Here is a 20,148-nt window from a genome sequence, read left to right on the forward strand (position 1 = left end):
GCTGTACACCATAGGCATTAAAATCATTAATCCAACTAATATTTTTTCAGTACCAGCCTTTGGCTCAGCACTGGGAATGCAGCAGTGGACAAGACAGACACAGAACTATAGGGATTAGAATAGAGGCAGAAAGACAGAGACATTATTGTACAGCAAGCGCTGTAGTGGAGGAAATTAAGGATGTGTGGGGGTACAGAAGAGAGCTGGATAATTCAGAATGAGGGTGCATGTGGAGGGAAAAGGCTTTCTTTGCTGCAGTACAGACAAGAATGGCCAAATCCAAATAGGCCAACATAAAGTATTTCCAGACCTCAGCTTGCAAAATATCCATTTAATCAACAGATATTTATCAAATAACTGCTCTATGCTACGCACCGAGGACAAAAAGGGAAAACAAGGCAAACATGGTCCATGCCTTAGATATTTCAACCAGATGGTCTCAAAGGTGCCTCCCAACAAGAATAGTTGATTGTGTTCCCTCCCAAAACAAGTCTTTTGATTTGATGCCACCACACACAACACACCTCAAGGGTAACAACAGGCAGTCTTTCCAAGATTAGAAGGGCATATCCTTAGAATCCTACGAAAAGAAAACCCATCAAATCTCCCTGGTGTCTTAGAGAAGACGATGCATGTGGCTTTCACGACACATCTCACAGCCCAGCTCTCTTCAACAGGCCCATAAAGGAAATGACAAGTAACTCAAAGCAGCAGGCACGGAGAGCTCCAAGAAAAATCATTCTCATTCGTATGCCAGAGAACAGAGTTATTACTGTGGCATCCTTGCTTATAACCGTATATCAAGGCTAGAACACAGAAATATCTCTCATGAAAGAGGGGCACTGCCATGGTGCTGAGCCAGAAATTGGGCTTTGGGGGCTCAGAATGAAGGGAAAGACCGGATGTTAGTGTACATTGGAAACACTCATTTTTAAAATGAGGGAAAGATAATTCAACCCCTACATTTTGAACTTTTTCTACACAGATATTTCAGCACTTTGAGGGTTTGAGATCATTCCACAACTCGTTCATTCTACAAATATTTTTGTAGTGTCTGTCATGTGTTAAGCACTGTGCCAAGTTGCATATGAAACAGTGCTAGGACTTGTCTTTCCCTAAGACATATGGAGCACTGGTGTCATTATCAAAACCATCCCTTTCCAGTTTGTATGCACAAGCAACAACAACAACAATACCTACAGGACTTTCTCTTTGCCAGGTACTCTTCTAAGTACTGTGCATATATTAATTCATTTATTCGGCACAATGACCCTATGAGAGAGGTATTCCTATCTCACAGATGAGTCAATTAAGGCACAGAGACGTTAAGTAACTTGACCAAGTTGTAGTATTTTTTTTGCATAACTACACAATCTGGTATTGAAATATATCATCCCAGAAATGCTTTCAGGACACTTTCCAGGTTCCAAACTAAGATATGCCATGCTGGCCCTTAAAGAGGATCAATAAACAATCAAGCAATGTAACAAATATTGACCACCCAAGAGGTTGCTGGCTCTGTTTCAATATGTTAAGGAAAGTGACTTAGCCTGCTCAGGCTGCCATAACAAAATACCAGAGTGGACAGCTTAAGAAACAGAAATTTATTTCTCAATGTTCTGAAAGCTGGAAGTATGAGGTAAGGGTAATTTTTGAGGGAACTTCATACTGTTTTCCACCATGGCTATACCAATTGACATTCCCATCATAAGGGTTTCCTTTTCTCCACATCTTCGCAAATTCTTACAATTTTTTGACTTTTTGAAAATAGCCATCCTCATAGATGTGAGATGATATCTCATTGTGGTTTTGATTTGCATTTCCATGATTAGTGATGTTAAGCATCTTCTCATTACCTGTTGGCTGTCCGTAGGTCTTCTTTGGAAAAATGTCTACTCGGGTCCCTTGTTCATTTTTTAATTGGGCTGTATGTTGGTTTTTTGTTGTTTTGTTGTTTGTTTTTTTTTTGCTATTGAATTGTAAGTATTCTTTATTTACATTGTATATTAACCCCTTGTTGGATATAAAGCTTGCAAATATTTTCTTCCATTCCACAAGTTACCTTTTCATTTTAATGTCTCCTTTGCTGTGCAGAAACTATTTGGTTTGATATAGTCCAATAGTTTACTATTGCTTTAGTTGCCTATGCTTTTGGTGTCAGATCCAAAAAATCATTGCCAAGATCACTGTCAAGGAGCTTTCCCTTTATGTTTTCTTCTAGGAGTTTCACAGTTTCAGGTTTTATATTTACATCTTTAATCTACTTTGAATTGATTTTTGAATACGGTATAAGGTAAGGGCCCAATTTGATTCTTTTTCAAGTGGATATCCAGTTTTACCAGCACATTTATCAAAGAGACTATCCTTTCCCCATTATGTATTCTTGACCACCCTTTGTCAAAAATTAGTTGACCATATATTCATGGGTGTATTTCTGGGCTACTCTTCTGTTCCACTGGTTTATGTGCCTATTTTTTAATGCCAATGCCATACTGTTTTGATTACTAGAGCTCTGTAATATACAGTTTGAAATCCGGAAGTGTGACGCCTCCAGCTTTGCTCTTCCTGTTCAAGAGTACTTTCACTATTAGGGGTCTTTTGTAGTTCCATACATATTTTAGGATTGTTTTCCCTACTTCTGTGAAAAATGCCATTGGACTCTTCACAGTGATTGCATTGAATCTGGAGGTTGCTTTGGGTAGTATGGACATTTTAACAATATTAATTCTTCCAATCCATGAACATGGGATATCTTTCCATTTACTTGTGTTTTCTTCAATTTCTTCATTAATGTTTTAGCATACCAATTTTTCACCTCCTTGGTTATATTTATTCCTAAATGTTTTATTCTTTTTTATACTATTGTAGTAGATGGGATTATTTTCCTAATTTCTTTTTTGGATAGTTTGTTGTTAGTGTATAAAAGAGCAATTGGTTTTTATATGTTGATTTTGTATCCTGAAAATTTACTGAATTTGCTTACTAGTTTGAACTGTTTTTTTTTTTTTTTGGAGTCTTTAGGATTTTCTATTTATAAGATCATGTCATCTGCAAACAAAGACACTTTTATATCGTTCTTTTTTATTTGAATGCCTTTTGCCTTTTATTTCTTTTTCTTGCCTAATTGCTCCACCTAGGACTTTCAGTATTATGTTGAATAGAAGTAGTAATGCTGGGCATCCTTGTCTTGTTCCTGATGTTAGAGGAAAAGCTTTCAGCTTCTCACCATCGAGTATGACATTAGCTGTGAGGTTGTCATATATGGCCTTTATTATTCTGAGGTACATTCTTTCTATACCTAAATTGCTGACAGTTTTTTTATCATGAAAGGATGTTAAATTTTGTCAAATGCTTTTTCTGTATCTATTGAAACAATCAAGTGATTTAATCCTCCATATTGTTAATGTGGTGTATCGCATTAATTGACTTGCATATGTGAAACCATCTTCGCATCCCAGGGATAACTCTCACTTGGCATTAAATTTGTTTCGCTAGTATTTTGATGAGGATTTTTGCATCTATGCTCACCAGAGATATTGGCCTCTAGTTTTCTTTTCTCATAGTGCTCTGTCCAGCTTTATTATTATGGGTATTATGGGCCTCCTAAAATGAGTTTGGAAGTATTTCTTACAATTAAACTTTTTGGAAGAGTTTGAGAAGGATCAGTATTAATTCTTTCTTTAAATGTTTGTTATATTCACCAGTGATTCCATCTGGTCCTGGAATTCTCTTTCTTGGGAGATTTTTAATTACTGATTTAATTTCCTTACTCATGACAGATCTGGTCAGATTTTCTACTTCTTCACGATTCAGTCTTAGTAGGTGTATGTTTTTTGGAATTTATGCATTTCTTCTGGTTTCTTCCTAGGTTATCCAATTTGTTGAAAATATAATTGTTCATAGTAGTCTCTTATGATCCTTTGTATTTCTGTGGCATCGGCTATGTCTCCTCTTTCACTTCTATTTTATTTTTTCGAGTCTTCTTTTTTTCTTAATTAGTCCAGCTAAAGGTTTGTTAATTTTGTCTAACTTTCCAAAAAAACAATTCTTAGTTTCATTAATCTTTTTTTATTGCCTTTCTGGTCTCGAGTTAATTTATTTCTGCCCTGATCTCTGTTATTTCCCTCCTCCTACTAGCTCTGGGCTTAGTTCATTCTTCTTCTAGTTCCTGAAGGTGTAAAATTAGGTTGTTCATTTGAAATCTTTCTATTTTTTTAATGTAGATACTTATTGCTATAAACTTTCCCCTTAGAACTGCTTTTGCTGCATACAGTAAGTTTTGGTAAGTTGTGTTTCCATTTTTGTTTGTCTCAAGATATTTTTTGATTGCTCTTTGATTTCTTCTTTGACCCACTGGTTGTTTAGGAGCATGTGGTTTAATCTCTACATATTTGTGACTTTTCCACCTTTCCTCCTGTTAATTGATTTTTTGCTTCATACCACTGTGGTTGAAAAGATGCTTGATATGTTTTCAATCTTCTTAAAATTTTTAAGACCTGTTTTGCAACCTATAGTATGATCGATCCTGCAGAATGTTCCTTATGCCCTTGAGAAAGAGGTGCATTGTGTTGCTGCTGGATGTAAATGCTCTATATATGTCTCTTAGGTCCACTTGATCTGATGTGTAGTTCAAGTCCAATGTTACCTTATTGATTTTCTGTCTCAATGACCTATCCATCGTTGAAATTCGAGTATTGAAATCCCCTATTCTTATTGCATTACTGTCTATTTCTCCCTTTAGGTCGTTTAGCATTCGCCTCATATATTTAGGCACTCTGATGCCAGGTGCATAAGTATTTACAATTGTTATATCCTCTTGATGAATTGACCCCTTTATCATTATATAACGACCTTCTTTGTCTTGTTACAGTTTTTGACTTAAAGTCTATTTTGTCTCTTGCAGGCAGCATATAGTTGGGTCTTGTTTTTGTTTTGTTTCGTTTTGTTTTTTAATCCATTCTACCATTCTGTGTCTTTTGATTGGAGAATTTAGTCCATTTACATTTAAAGTGACTATTGATAGACAAGGGCTTGCTAGTGCCATCTTGTTAGTGGTTTTCCAGGTGCTTTGTAGATCCTTTGTTCCTTTCTTCCTCTCTTGCTGTCTTCTTGTGTGATTGGATGACTGTCTCTAGTGGTATGCTTTGATTTCTTTGTCTTTATTTTGTGTTTCTACTATATGTTTTTGTTTTGTACAATGAAACTTACACAAAACACACTGTAGTTCCAAAAGTCTACTGTAAGCTGACAACAACTTAACTATAACTACAATTATCTGATAAAGGATGCACAGTCTAAAAAGATGTAAATTATGACATCAAAAACAAAATGTGGAAGGGGAGTTAAAAGTGTAGAGCTTTTGTATGTGATTGAGGTTATTGTAGTGATTTTTTTTTCTTTTGATTTACTCTTATAAAGGTACTAGTTCTATCCTGGGGACTCTATCATCATGACCTCATCTAAATGTAATTACCTCCCAAAGGCCTCACTTTCTAATACCATCACACTGGGACTTAGGGCTTCAACATATAAATTTTGGGGCGATGCAAACATTCAGTCTTTAACAATGACTACATGATGTCAAAATCTTATCTTCCCAGTTATAGTGTGAGCTCTTTTGTGGCATAGATTAACACCCCAACAATGTAGTAGTTAAGTATAGGTTCTGGTTTCATCTGAGAACTGAGTTCAAATCCCAGTTTCATCACTAATGAACTATGTAGCCATGGGCAAGCTACCTAACCTCTCTGAACCTTATTAAGTGGCCAAAATGACAATTCTAAGCAGGAGGGATTAAGTGATACGATCAATATAAAATAGTAAATACAGCACCTGACCAAAAGCAAACAATGTATACTAGTGAGATATATATGCGTATCACATAAAGCAGAGAATAAGTAGGGAATCAGTGCTACTGAAGACAAGTGTTGCAGGAGGTCAGCATAGTGAAGATCAATATAAGCAGCAGTGTAAGAGAAGGCATCATGGAGGAGGTAGTGCCAGAGGATGATTAAGAATAAACAAAGAAGAGGAAGGAAGGCATTTCAAACCAGGGAACAACCTGAAGCCCACAAGAGGTTACCAGGGTAGTCAGGGTGCCAGGAACAGCTTCTGTTTCATAATATTTATTACCATTCTCACTCCAAGATAGTTCTCTATTCCAAAATGCACTGGGTCCCAACGGGTTTAGAGAGAAGACTAGGAACTTTATCTTACACAATTCTTCTAAGGAGATAATTTAAGTTGGTATAAATATTCCAGGAGTTCATAAGAAAAAGGGCTTTGTGAAAATCAAAATGATTATCATATAGTTAGGAACTGCAGCTGTGGCTGAGCTCATACTAAAACAGCAACAATCTAAGTAATGGCAATGACTGTCAAATCATTGCAAAAGAAAAGACTATTAGTTCAGTCTACCAGGAAGGCTGGCAAGCCACTGACTCTGTGACAAAGATTCAGTCAGTTTAGCCTGAACTGTGTATTTCGTTTCCCCACGCAAGGGCTCCAGAGGCTATTGTATGTATCATCTACACCAGAATCAGGCAATAGAGGTGTATCTAAGAGGCTCCCCTGTGGTCGCCTTAGCCTCTAAATTCTATTTCCTGTGGCATAGAAGCATCTTAGTATTTTCACATATTTGATTTGGAAGAATCTTCTCCCAGGTCTTTCTGACTAGTCCCCAGACTCAACATTTCATTAAAAAAAAAAAAAAGAAAGAAAGAAAGAAAAAGAGCATCTGAGCTACTACACCCTATTTATCAGCCCCATGTTCACAGGGCGAAGTCAAAGAGGTACCTGATTATAAAGACCATGTTATTATTACTAAGAATGCAGTGACTGTTCTACAGATAATCAGAATCTAACTCCCTTTATCAAAAGAAGTGAATAAAGTACATATCGTGACATACCATCTACAGCCCATTTGCTTTGCTAGATCTCTAGTCTGTCAATTCCTGTTATTTTGCAGCAGCTCATTCTAATTTTCCTGGGAATATGTAAAATCATACTGCATACATGCACAATCAATGTCTTTTAAATGTAATCTGTAATAATGATTCACGTTTTCAGGCTTAATCTCCAAATGAAATTAGTATGGTCTTGGTGATTTTGAATTTAATGAATACATTTAGTTGTATTTTATTTATTGAAAAATCAAGTGCTTTCTGCCAAAATGACCCCATAAGTATATCATTGCATCTGTACTGTATTCATAAATAGCACTAGAGATACTTAATTTAGCAATTCTATGAGCACTACAAACAACAAATAGCTCAAGGGACTAGAATGCAAATGGCATACTCAGAAAAAAATACACAAAAGGTGACATTCATTTGCAAAGGTTCCTGGTGGCTTACTGAAACTTACTGGTCAATCTAATTTATTTGATATTCATGAAATGTAAATTAAAATAAATAAAGCCCAACTTTCCTCTTTCACCCAAGTAGCTACTCCATTCCAACCACCTTTCCACTGGGAATTGCATGAGTTAGATCAATATGAGACCAGTAATAGAGTGTACCCAAAGGGGGAAAGCATCCTTCTCTGCCTCTAGTCTGTGCCACAGATATATTTAAATTAACTTATTTCTGCTTACTAAATTTGCACACGCCCACTGTGGAAAATTCAGAAATTGGGAAAAGCAGAAAGAAGCTAACAGCTATACACCAGCTCATCAACTAGAGATAATCCTCTGTTGATACCTTCACTTATTTTTTTCTTCCAGTTCTTTTCTTCTACATATTGTTAATTTTTCTCCCATACAATTACAGCAAAACTTTCACATCTTAATCTTTTCACATAACATGACATAATTGGCATTATCCAGTCTTCCAAATTTATTAAAATTTATCATACACTTAAATTTTAAATGGCCCCATAATATGCTACCAATCCCCTAATGTTGAAACATTTAAGCTGTTGCCATTTTTGTTATAATAAATCAGACAGCAATGAGGATCTAAGTCAGATCTGCAGACAAAGGACAATGAAATTTCTAGTTTTTGTTCAAGATGTATAATTACAAGGTCAAAGGATATACGCATTTCAAGGCTTTAGATACATCTGGTCAATGTGATTTCCAGAAAGATTGTTTGAATGTACCTTTCCAACAGCAGTATGCATGAATACCAGCCTTAATTTAATACTCTTCAACAATGTGTATTATCAGTAAAATACAAACAAATGAACTCACCTTTTGCCAATATGTTATTTTTATCCATTGAAAATATATTTACCTAAGAAATAGATGATTTATTTGACTTTCCTTGATTACTAGAAAAGGAAGTTAAACGTTTTCTTATAGGTTTATTGGTTCTTTGTAGATTGTATTTTGTAAATTGATTCTTTTAAGCCTTTTGAGACTGGGGCCGTGTTTAAATCAAGGAGATTCTAAATATTTTCAAAGAAGAAGAAATAAGGATTCCTTCTAGTTCCCTAAACTTTCTATTGCCCAAGCCTACTTCCCTCAATGTGGATAGCTGGCTTTCTCTATGACTTTATATATAGAGATCAATTAGTGTGACCTTCAGCCTCCTCCTTTTTAAAATTAAGATCCTTTAGTCCAATGGTTCTCAAGCTTTAGTGCACATAAAAATCACTTGGAGTGCTGGTTAAAATGCAGACTCCTTGGTCCGTCTCCTAGAGATTCTGATGCAGCTTATCTTGGTTAGGATCTGGAAAGTGTGTTTTAACAAGCACTCCAAGCAATTTTGCTATAGGTGATCTAGAATCCACACTTTGAGAAGCAGCTTTAACCACTTGTCATAGATCTTTGCTAATCCAAGAAATCCCATAGGAACTCCCGTGTGCCCTCCTCATCAGTTTCCTCTTCAATGCTTCCCTGTGCCAATAGTTGCCGTCAGTCAGTGTGACAAACCCAAAACACTCCCACCATTTTGCCAAATGCCCTGTAGAAAAGCCATACTGCCCCTGGGCATGCAACACTGCCAGAGCCCCTTTGGCTCAAATTTTTAGAATACATCTGACCACTGCTCAGATTCCTGAGAGACACTTAATGTGTGTGTGTGTGTGTGTGTGTGTGTGTGTGTGTGTGTGTGTTTAGTCCAATATCATGTTTGCTTCTTTTTAACAACCTTTGATCTACTTGTTATTGCTACCCCTCAGAGAAGATGAAGACACTCTGCACACATACAAGATGGTAGAAGTAGAACAGAAAAGGATATAGGCAAAAGAGAGCATATGACTGTCTCTCTTTGAGAATCTACACATCAGTGTCCTTTCCAAGTGCAATGGATAAACAAGGACTTGGAAAACTAAACAATGACTTACATTAAACATTGACGGCTCGCATGCCTCTCAGATAATAAAGGCCTTGCTATCCTCCTTGCCAAAGCTGTCATCCTATGTCCAGGATATGATTCTGATGTTAGGCAGACGGGTACCGGTTGGCTTTGGAGGCTAAGGTGTATATGGAGGATGTTCCCTTAGAACGCCCACCACACTAGGGCAGAAATGGGCAGGGTGACACAGCAGGTATACATTGGGCAATTCTTGGCAGGCAGAGGGCAATTTGTGTAGAAGTACACTGATATCTCTGTCACTGTGAGCTTCAGTGACCCCAGGGCCTTTTGTTCTCTTCCTTCCTGGCAGCGAAGCTGTAGTAAGGAAGGAGGGCTCTCCATGAAAACAGCTGCATTAGTGGTTGGTAAGCTGTTAGAAAAGTTGAAAGAATTTATTTCTGTTTCAGTCTATGGAATGGAATGGTCCAGCTGGCATAACTTCGGCTTCTTTGATACATTTCATTTTTTTGCCTAAGTGGGTGGAAGGAGACAGGCGGAAGGAGTGATTCTTCTAGAGATACCTTTTAGTTAATAACATGCGAATTCAAAACCAGGAACTACTCAAACCATAAAGCAAAAAACTTGCAGTGGAGCCAAGAGTTAGCATGCAGGGCCATACTGTACAGGTGGTTGGGTGGAAGTGGGCATGGATGCTGCCCCTAGTGCCTCAGCAACCACTAGGAGGAAGGACATATCTGTCCTCTCTGATGGATGGCCAAAGTGAGAGGACACACTAATTTCTAAGAGCTCCAAAGACAAGACAAGACCCCAGAGTAATAGTGACTCGGTGATTCTCTGGACAGTAATACCATCAGGGTGTTCATACATGCCTACTGGTAGCAGGGACAATTCAAGAGACTCTCTCTCCAGTACATTTTTATCGGCACATTTTCTGGCCATATGACCTCTTGCCAGCATGAAACACTAATAATAATTGTTCCCTCTTCTAACTCCTCACTCAGCTCTCAAGTCTGAACTTTGTCTTGTCCCTTAAATGGCCCCAATATGTCCACACTTATGTATTCAGACTGGGAATACAGAATACCTCATTTAGCTTGGTATGTGTGCTCAGTACTGCTCTTGGGCCCCCTTACTTGGCAACCCATTCTGGAAGTGCGTTAGTGGTTCTATCATGGCGATTTCCGGCAGAAATCGGTATTCATATCATCGCCCAGAACTATTTGGGAAGAACCTGAGGTCCCTGCTCCAGCCCAGAAAATCAATCCGTTGGGCCTGTACCCTACCCAGATGTCCAACCACAGGAAGGGATGAGGATCTACTTTCCAGGTTCTCCTGCTATGGCTTTGGGTTCTCTGTCTACACTACTCTAGGCGCCTGGGCTTGTGTTAAGACACATCCTTTGTTAGCTCCTCTTCCTCCTCTAGTTGGCTGAATACAAATATCAGCTCAGGTGGAGGCTCTGGGCCTGTGGTCTTCATACTCCACATTCTTTGTCTTGAAAAGACTCCCTCTGGATATCAACTGTTGCCCACATGCTGACGCCTGCTAAATTTCTACCCCTAGCCTGACTTCTCATCTAAGTCCCATTTCTGTATCATCAGCTGGGCATCTCATCTGTACTAGACTGGCCTGCTATCAAGATGAAACCCAACTCTTCAAAGTCACGGATCAGTAAGTCAAAAGGGACCACAGAGAGCACATTCTCTTTCCTTACTTCCCAGCTTCAGCCTTCAGCCCCAAGATCCTCCAGACCCTCAAATATAATGCTTATACTTACAGGCGTTGGAGTCAGTCAGACCCAGATTCAAATGCTGGCTCAGCTTTTTCTTGGTATTGTGGCCAAACGTTCTACCCTTTCTTTTTTTTCCAACTTTATTGAGATATAGGAGACAAATAACGCTGTGTAAGTTTAAGATGTACAACGTGATGATTTGAAACCCATATATATTGTGAAATGATTGACCACAATAAGGTTAGTTAACACCTCTATTATCTCATATAGTTACCTTTTTTTGGCATGTGTGGTGAGAATATCTGAGATCCACTGCACTAGCAACTTTCAAATATACAATAGGGAGTTGTCAACTACAGTCACCATGCTCCATTGGACTCCTTCTGAAAGGGAACTTCCTTAACATTAAATTAGGGACGATAACAGGACCTACTTTCTTTCCATGGTGGCCGTGAAGAGGAATTGAGAAAATGTAATTAAAGCACTTGCTTAGCTCAAAACAGATACGCATGAAATGGTCACTCTTATCATCCTTACTCTAATGTTTTAAATGTTTATCTACTTTATCTCAGCTAAACCATTTCAAATCTTCTTTCACTGTCTTTCATCTGCATTAATTTCCTCAACCAACATGTATTTATTGTGCATTTACTATGTGCCTGAAACTGGGCACCAAGGACAAAGCAGCGAATAAAAGAGACACGGTCCACGTCCTCATCCAGCTTACAGACTAGTGGGCAAAGACCTTCATTAAAAAATACAACTCTGATCAATATTATGATGGGGAAAGTACCTATCAGTAGCTTAGCACACAGTAATGAATCTTAAATCATTTATGCCTAGCCTCTTGCCTTGCTAATCTAGCCTGCACACGCCCAGCAAACTCATCTTCCTAAAACATTGCTTTCTTCATGTAAATCTCCTCCCTAACCTTTCAGTGGCTCCCCACTTCTCAGGAGATACGGCCTCAGCCTGGCCTTCGTGAGGTGCCATATGCACAAATTCAGCAGGCTTTGGAGCTAGACGCATGTGGATTTAAATCTGGGCTCTGCTATTCACTAGGTATGTAAACTTTAGCTCCTCTAAACCTCAGTGACCTTACTTGGAAAATAAGGAAAACAATTGCTCTTCCACATCTGAAACTTTTACATGGTACTCCCCGGCCTGGAATGACTTTCTCTACCCTTCCTCTGTCACCCCTGTCTGAATGGCTCCCACATATCCTTCAACCAGTGCTTCCGGAGCAGGGGCAGATCACACAGAGAATAAAGAGATAATGTAGATGATGGCAGATGACGGTTAGGCTCTAAATCCCTGATCCAGTGACAAGTTCAGGGGAGGGAGGGGTGCTTAATTCTGCTCTGCCTGGCTAAGGGAACATGGATCCCAGGCTTGGAACGGTTCACACTCTATGATCACTAACTACTATGAACAGTTATGGGAGGGGGCCCTAAGGCCACAAGACATCAGGCACAGTTGTTAGAAATCTAGAAGGCAAACGCATCAGTGAGGTAGCAGAGCAGCTGAGAAAGCCACAGCTGATGCTGCACAACGCCATGCCTCTGTCTGCTGGACCAGCGCTATCTCCACTGGGCTGGTGTGAGAAGACTGGCAGGAGGCCCCCTGAGGCTGGGCTCACTTGCTGATTAACCTGGACACGTGCCCAAAGAGCTTCTCCTGCCAAACCACTAACGGGCTGATGGGCCTCTGGCCTCGCACCACGTCTAGGGCCTGCATGGCCAGCTAGCATGGTCTGGCCTGTGAACCCATGCACCAGGGCACTGGTCCAGACTCACATCTGAACCAGGATTATGCCCTCTGTGATAAAGGAACCCCAAAGCTCATGCTTCCGTGTTTGCTTGATGAGGCCATTCACAGGACTCTCTCAAACACCTACTGGATCAGGGAACACCCTCTCGGGCTTTCGGGCGCACTGCTGACAAATGGTTCCACGTTTACAACGCTCAGCCATAACATTAGCGGCCTCTGAAGTTAAATCCCACTTGATGGTTTTCACGCTTCCTTCCATCCAGTCACTGAGGCAGACCCTGGGGGGCCCCGCACCCACTTTATACCTCAGCTGTCTGAGGGAGAAACACGGGGACTGGTTCGCCTTCAAGTCAATATGTCAAGACTCCCTTTTCCTTGATGCCCCCTTATTATTTTAAAGCATTCATGCCTTTTTTTAACAGAAGGTTCCAAGAATACTTAGAGATGATTAAATGCCCCAAGTTTGTTGGGGAGGAGGAGATTCATAAGCGGGAGGGAAGGAGGGAACCGAAAGGAGAATCATTTCTTTTAACACCTTCATAAAACATCAGAGGGATGCTATAGATAGAAAGGAGAGAATCCGCCATCACCTGCCTTCCGTCTTCAATTGGCCGCTGGTGAGGGAAATGACTGAGTGAAGCTGTTTGGTGATTTATTGTTGTCACCCTCTCTTCACTCCTATTGTCCCTCTGAGGCCCACAGCATGGGCTCAGGAGGAGACTGTCCCACTGAAACTGTAGGAACATTTCCGCTCACCGACAAAAGATCGTTCCAGCATTTGCCTTCATGCTGGGTTCGGCCTCCCCTCCCTGCTCCTTCACAGTTCAGTCAGGTCCACTGAGTCAGAACCGGGGTTCAGCGCTCTCTCGTCCTCCCTCAGATCCTCTAGCCTTTATTTAGTTTTTTATTCAGGGCTAAGGCGGTTGTTGCTGTGGCTTACATATTGGAAGGGCTTAGAGGCAGAAAAAGAAAAAGCTTGTGTGTGTGTGTGTGTGTGTGTGTGTGTGTGTGTGTGTGTGTGTGTAGAGGTGGGGGCTTACCAGAACGTGAAGAAACTGGACACTTGCTGGCCATGGGTTGAGGTTGATATGTGTGAGTAGGAGAAACACAGGGAAATGGAAGTCCATATTTAAATACAATATTCAACGTAACGATTGTTAAGCCGATTACAATTCCCCCTGCCGTGTGAAGCAAAGCACACTGGCTGGGCTGTACGTAGCCCTCACATCCCACAGAGCAGCCTTCTCGGCTGGGCAAAGTCATCTTTTCAGCCTGCTCCTTAGTGCAAAAACGCAGTCACATTGGCCTTATTCTCTCCATTTCTGGAACAATGGTGCCAAAGTTGCCATTCTAGGAAAGCGTGGCGAGGTTTCATGAGAAACTCATGTTTTGGGTCCAAATGACACGCACCCAGAGAAGCCTTCTATATCTCTAACCAGAAAGCAGCCAGAGTTACAAAGATGAATATATATGTGGCAGGCCGGGGCAGAAAAGACTTGGCTAAACTTCACCTTTGATTTCTCCAAAGAAGAAACTTCCACGCAGTGTACTTACCCTCCCCCCCAAAAAAAGCCTATTTTTAGCCTTTCCTAAGGTTACTAATAAATGAGTAACTAACGCACATCCCCAGGAGACTGTCTCATGCAATTAGAGGCATGAAACAGAGAGCCAGGCCAGCTCCCTAAGTGAGGTCGCTCACTCGCAGAAAACTGGAAATGACATAATTACGTGTGTGGGCGGGTGGGTGGGTGTGTATGTGCCCGTGTCCTCATGCATGTGAGAATATGTGCATTTGCCCTGGGCTCATTATCACAGAAGGGGCTAAGTTTGAGAGAGAGAAAATGGGAGAAGAGAAAAACAAGAACTTGTTACAGATGACCACAGGGCCTAAGAAGTCAGCAAAGTTCTTTTTGTTCATCTGAGTCAAAACCATTTTTACTACACATCTGGCAACACTTCAGGGCTCCGCTGGATGCCCAGCTACACTCTAACTGCCATAGGCTTGACTGTTGTATTCACCAGTGTGCAAACCTCCCCTCACTCACAGTTCCACACAGAATCAGGTCCTAATTCCTTCACCACGTGTCCGTACACAGGATCTCTCCATTGTGATCCTCTATCCCCTGGCATGTGGAAGCTGGAACTCCTGACCCTCACCCCCTCACCTCTCTTCCTCCTGCCATTCCTCACCATCTGGCAGCTCAGTGCAGAAGCTGGGTTTCTCTTCGCCACTCCCTGACTTCCAAACCATGAGCAGGTTCTACCTCAAAAACAGGTCCGTAACGCGATCACACTCAGCATCCTCACACCACCAGCACTCTGCTGGGCTCCTCCACCAGTTTCCCAGTTTATCTCTCCACTTGCATCTTTGCACTTAATTATTCACACAATCTCCAGAGCAGCCCTTTAAAACCCCAAATCTGATTGCATTGTGTCTCCGCTTAAAACCATCCAGTGGTGTCTCATGTTGCTTAGAAGGAAATCCAAACTCCTTGGCGTGGCCTATAAGGCCTTAGATGCCATGAGCCCTGCCCACCTTCCTGACTTCATCTCCTCTGACTCTCCCCCAGGTCACTGCTCTTTTCTGTCCTTCACCCATAAGCCACTTGGTTCCTGCCTCGGAGGCGTTTTGCACTTCCTCGGCCCTCTGCCTGGACCACTCTTTCTTCACTCTTCATACCACCTCAGACCTGCCTAGCCGAAGAAACTTCCCCCAATTACTCTCCACCCGTCCCCCTCGCTGTAGTCTCCTCAGAACATTTCTGATGTTGAGTCACATGTGTATGACATGTCTCCTCGCTCTGGCACAGCATCTGCGCATGACTAGGGGACGTGGTCTGTCTCTTACACTGCTGCATCCCCAGCAGATTGTCTGGCACATAATCAGTGAGTACGTGCCGAAAGGCATGCTAGATCCGTTTCTGATTTTTTTTTTCTTTTTTGAAGTCGGTAATTCCTCTTTCCTCCCCAGTTTCAGTATTCAGCATCTGGACCGATGGAGTTGATTAAATTATGACACAGAGGGTGGGGCTGTTTGCTGGAATCTTACCCAGGCCTGGTAGTTCCGCCACAGGCTCTAAGCCCAGTGGCCATCGTGCACTTCTCTCTGTCATATATCACCAGGAAACCTGCGTAGGAAGGTAGGGAGCTTAGCATGGAGGGGGGCAGAGCTGGCTGTCCAGGGGTCAGGGCGGAGGGTTATAAGTTACCTCCACCTTTTCGCACCTTTTCCGTGTCCCCTTTATGTCCGTAGCAGTCCCCTTGTCAGGAGCCCACCTTTGTCAATACGCCCACTTCTGGGAATCCTGGACTTGCGAATCTCTGAGCTTTTGACTACACAGGGCTTCCCTTCTCTCTTCCATGCTTCATCCCTGTGTCAAACTCCTACAGATCCTTCAAAATCCAGTATAAACATTGCTGCCTCTGCAAATATTGCCCTTATTCCCATTCTTTCCCCTGGTTCCCACTCTATATCATACAGGTAAGTCAACAATTACAAAGCAATGGGATGACTTCCCTTCTCAAGTGTAAGCTCTGTGAGGTCAGGGACTGGGTTTTCCCATTTACACAGGGGAATGGGTTTGTTGATTCATTCATCAATTCAATCAGGCATTAGACATTTCTTGAGCACTTACTATCAGGAAAAATTCCAAGACCAGTGCTCTTTCCACCACGACAGACACCACAGTTACTGGTAGTGACTGCAGCTGAATTTCCAGTTAGTTGAAAGGTGTCAGAAATCATGAAAATTAAATAATGAATCCCTTGCTATTTTGAATCCATGCAGATCTGAAGAATCAGTAAACTGGAAGCTTTCTGACAAAAGAAACCCAGACTGTAGTACAGAAATCACGAAGACCAGGGTAAGACATGTATGGCAAAATGAGGAATGCCAACTGGCATCCAACAAGACTTCCAGAAAGAGCTAATAGAGAGAAGGGGGAAGAGAAAACCTGTTAAGATATAATGGCAATAATCTCCCAGAATTAAAGAAAAAGATATGAATCCTCAGACTTAATAAACATAGTAACTTCCAGGAAGGATACACGACACCAAATTTGTACCTTTGTCATGAAATCTGGACATTGTAGTGAAATTATAGGTGTATATAATTAGAGAAGAAACCCAAAATTAGAGAAGAAAACCAAAAAATATTTAAAGTGAAGAAAAAAGCAAAAAAAGTGCCTACAAAAGATAGACAATCGGGTTGAAATAAGACTTCTCACTGGCAAGAAATGGAGTAGTGTTTTTAAAGTGCTAAGGTTGGCAGTGGGGACTAAGACATCTCTACCCAGCTAACCTATCAGTCAAAGAATGAAAGTAAAATTTCAACATCTTCAGACAAGGGAAGACTTAGTTTACTGCTTAGAGAACGTCATTACAAGGATATACTATGGTTCAAAAGGAAGGCAACTGAATGCAAATGAAAGAAGTAGAATGTAAGAAAAAAAAAAAAAAAGCCAGGCAAAGGAGTTGCTAGTGAATCTAAAACACTGATTGGGAGATCAAAGGAAAAACATTCCAAGTTCCTTACAATTCTTGGAAGGAACGCAGAGAAACTGAATAGCTTTAGATTTGTAATGCTAATCCTATGTCTTAACATTTAAAGACAAACCAGTAAAATAACAGAAACAGACACCTAAGGAAGGTTTGTTTTCAGTTGGGAGGGGTGACTCTGAATTCTACTTTCCCAGATGTCTCGATACCATCCAAACCTCTGAGTCGGCTGACTTGCAGATTTAATGATGTCAGATACTTCTGTCAGACTGCTAAAGCAGGGCGCTCCAGCGTTGTTGTTTTGATGGTTATACCAAAGGGTAAATGCAGCACCCGGTATGTGTCATCCATACAAATGTCCTTAATGTTACCGATCAGCCGACAAACCAACTGAGGGAATGTTTCACTTACCAAAGTAAGTCAATCTCATTCTCACCTCATCTGCCCCTTGTTCTCTGAAGGAGACCAACCTTCTTTACTTTTCTTTCTTTCTTTTTTTTTTTTGAGAGAGAGAGAGAGAGAGAGAGAGAGAGAGAGAGAAAGAGAGAGAGCGCGCACAGGTGCAAGTGAGCAAGCTAGCAGTGGCGGGGGGGAAGGGACAAGCACACTCGACGCTCAGTGTGGAGCCCAACGTGGGGCTAAATCTCACAACCTCAAGATCATGACCTGAGCCAAAACAGAGTTGGAAGCTCAACCGACTGAGCCACCCAGGCACCACCATCCTTCCTTTTCTAACAGGATTCGCCCACTCCTGCAACTTCTCTTTCCACAGATACTCTCACGATCTCATTTTCACTAATCCTTTTAACCTTCCATCCATCAACTTTTTACCTGTTTTTAGGGAAGGAAAAAAGAAGTCTAAATTAAGTTGGAACTCTGCTTATTCCCCAACTTTCTGCCAGTGCAATAACACATAGGAAGAAAGAAGAGGAAGAACCGAAAAATCATGGCGATTAAAACCCTGCATAAGAAACGTCTTGGTAGAAATTCTTAAATACCATAGTTACATTTATTCAGGCAATGGCTCTTTGAAATCTATGAAGGAATTCTAGATGTATTGGCTACTAGCTTCTGTAGTTAAAGCAAAACACAAATGGCACGCAGTATCACCTAAATGCTTACATAAAACCATAAAATCATTTATAGGTGCCTGAGAGACCCATCACTACATTTTGCTAAATACTCCTAGTTTAAAGAAAAACATTTAATTAAGTATCAAAAGAATCAACAGAAAAAAAAATGTTATGTCTTGTGTGGAATACATTAGCACCTGATGATTAATATTTGAATCTAGAGAACTGGATTAGACATAGAGTCACTTCTCATTATCGGTCATAGTAAGAAAAGGGTTTAAATGAAGATCAATTTCAGAGCAGCTGAGATTCGATATTCTCTCTGGGAATGGTGGAAAGAAAAAGGAGGGGCACTGGCTGGCTCAGTCGTTAGAGCGTGGGACTCTTAATCTCAGGGTCATGAGTTCAAGCCCCACATTGGGTGTAGAGATTATTTTTCAAAAAAAAGAAAAAGGAGGAAAAAACTTATCTGGTTCGCAGTGAAACAGTTGCCAATCTCTACCAGTTTAAAGAAGCTTAACAATTAAAACCAGGGAAAAAATGCTAGTTACCAGGCATTGGTGACTGTCCCTTGCATACAAGCTTCTGGGACATCAATAAAAAGTGGCTCTCCAAATTCCCATTACTGAATATGTCAACCGTTAAATCTTGAGGTTGATATACTGCTGGAAAATGTTATTGCAGAACAGAAGACAAGAAAACTGACAAGTCTATAAACAATTAAAATGGCAAAAGGAGCAGGGACCAGTAAAACTATACTCTGCCAGACGAAAAGCAATCACCTAGTCTAGGAAGTGGTTTCTCCTGCTGCAGCGAGGTCCGCAACCGTTCAGCAGGGCATCACCCAGCACCCCAGGGTGTTCGTGTTCGGAGGCTCCCCAACTACCTTACCCACACTGCAGGTCAGGCAGAAAACTTTTCTCAAGTAGTTAAAGCATCTGCATTCACATGGTTTGTATCATGGTTTCATGAAACAGGAAGGTGTGGCCAGGCCACATCATGATCATTGCTCCTTCCAAACAAGAAGTCCCCAAACTGCAAACTAGTAGATCAAAAGCACACTGGCTTGTGTCAGGAGACTTTAAGTGTGGTGACATAGAAGCAGTGCAACTGAAGTTTCAAAGAAGCACCGTGCAATTTCCAGGAAGACCCTGGCTTAGTAATTGCATTGGTGCGATTACCATGGGAGGGGGTGGGCTTGGGGGATGGGGGACCGTGGTTGGGTTCAAAATGAAACAGGGTCAGAACAGCAACAGTATGTCTGACAGTGACACAAGGTGACAGGTGCGAACTGAATTATTTAGAACATCTAGTATCCTTTGCATATATGTGTTGAGCACCTGGCAGGTTTTGGGCTCTCCACTAGGCACTGGGGAAAGCGAAGCATTCAAATATAGGCCCTGCCCATAAGCTACCTCCATTCTAGCGCAGTGGTTCGCAACAGTATTGGTGGTACAATAAAACTCTGGGTGGGAGCACTGAAAATTCTGTAATTCAGTGGTTCTTGATCTTAGACACACATCAAACTCCCCTCAGCCTTGGGGGCGCCTGGGTGGCTCAGTCGGTTAAGTGGTCAACTCCTGATTTCAGCTCAGGTCACGATCTCAGGGTCCTGGGATCGAGCCCCGCGTCGGGCTCCGTGCTCAGTGAGGAGTCTGCTTCTCTCTCTCCCTCTGCCTCTGTTTCTCCTCTCCTCTCTCTCTCTCCCCCTCCTCTCCAAAGTAAATAAATAAATCTTAAAAAAAAATAAAATTCCCTCAGCCTTACCCCCAGACATTCTGGCTTACGTGGCCTGTGGTTGAGCCAGCACCCTGGT

At 41.3% G+C, this 20,148-nt stretch overlaps 1 protein-coding gene across 4 annotated transcripts in view; it reads right to left on the bottom strand.

Moving 5' to 3' along the window:
- The window catches only part of FGF13 (fibroblast growth factor 13), a 465,646-nt gene that overhangs the window by 222,371 nt on the left and 223,127 nt on the right, over window positions 1-20,148 (bottom strand). The window lies entirely within an intron of this gene.

Source organism: Callorhinus ursinus, unplaced genomic scaffold (assembly GCF_003265705.2).
Source record: "Callorhinus ursinus isolate GAN/ISIS: 27379988/994484 unplaced genomic scaffold, GSC_fseal_2.0 scaffold64, whole genome shotgun sequence".
Lineage (NCBI taxonomy): Eukaryota > Metazoa > Chordata > Mammalia > Carnivora > Otariidae > Callorhinus > Callorhinus ursinus.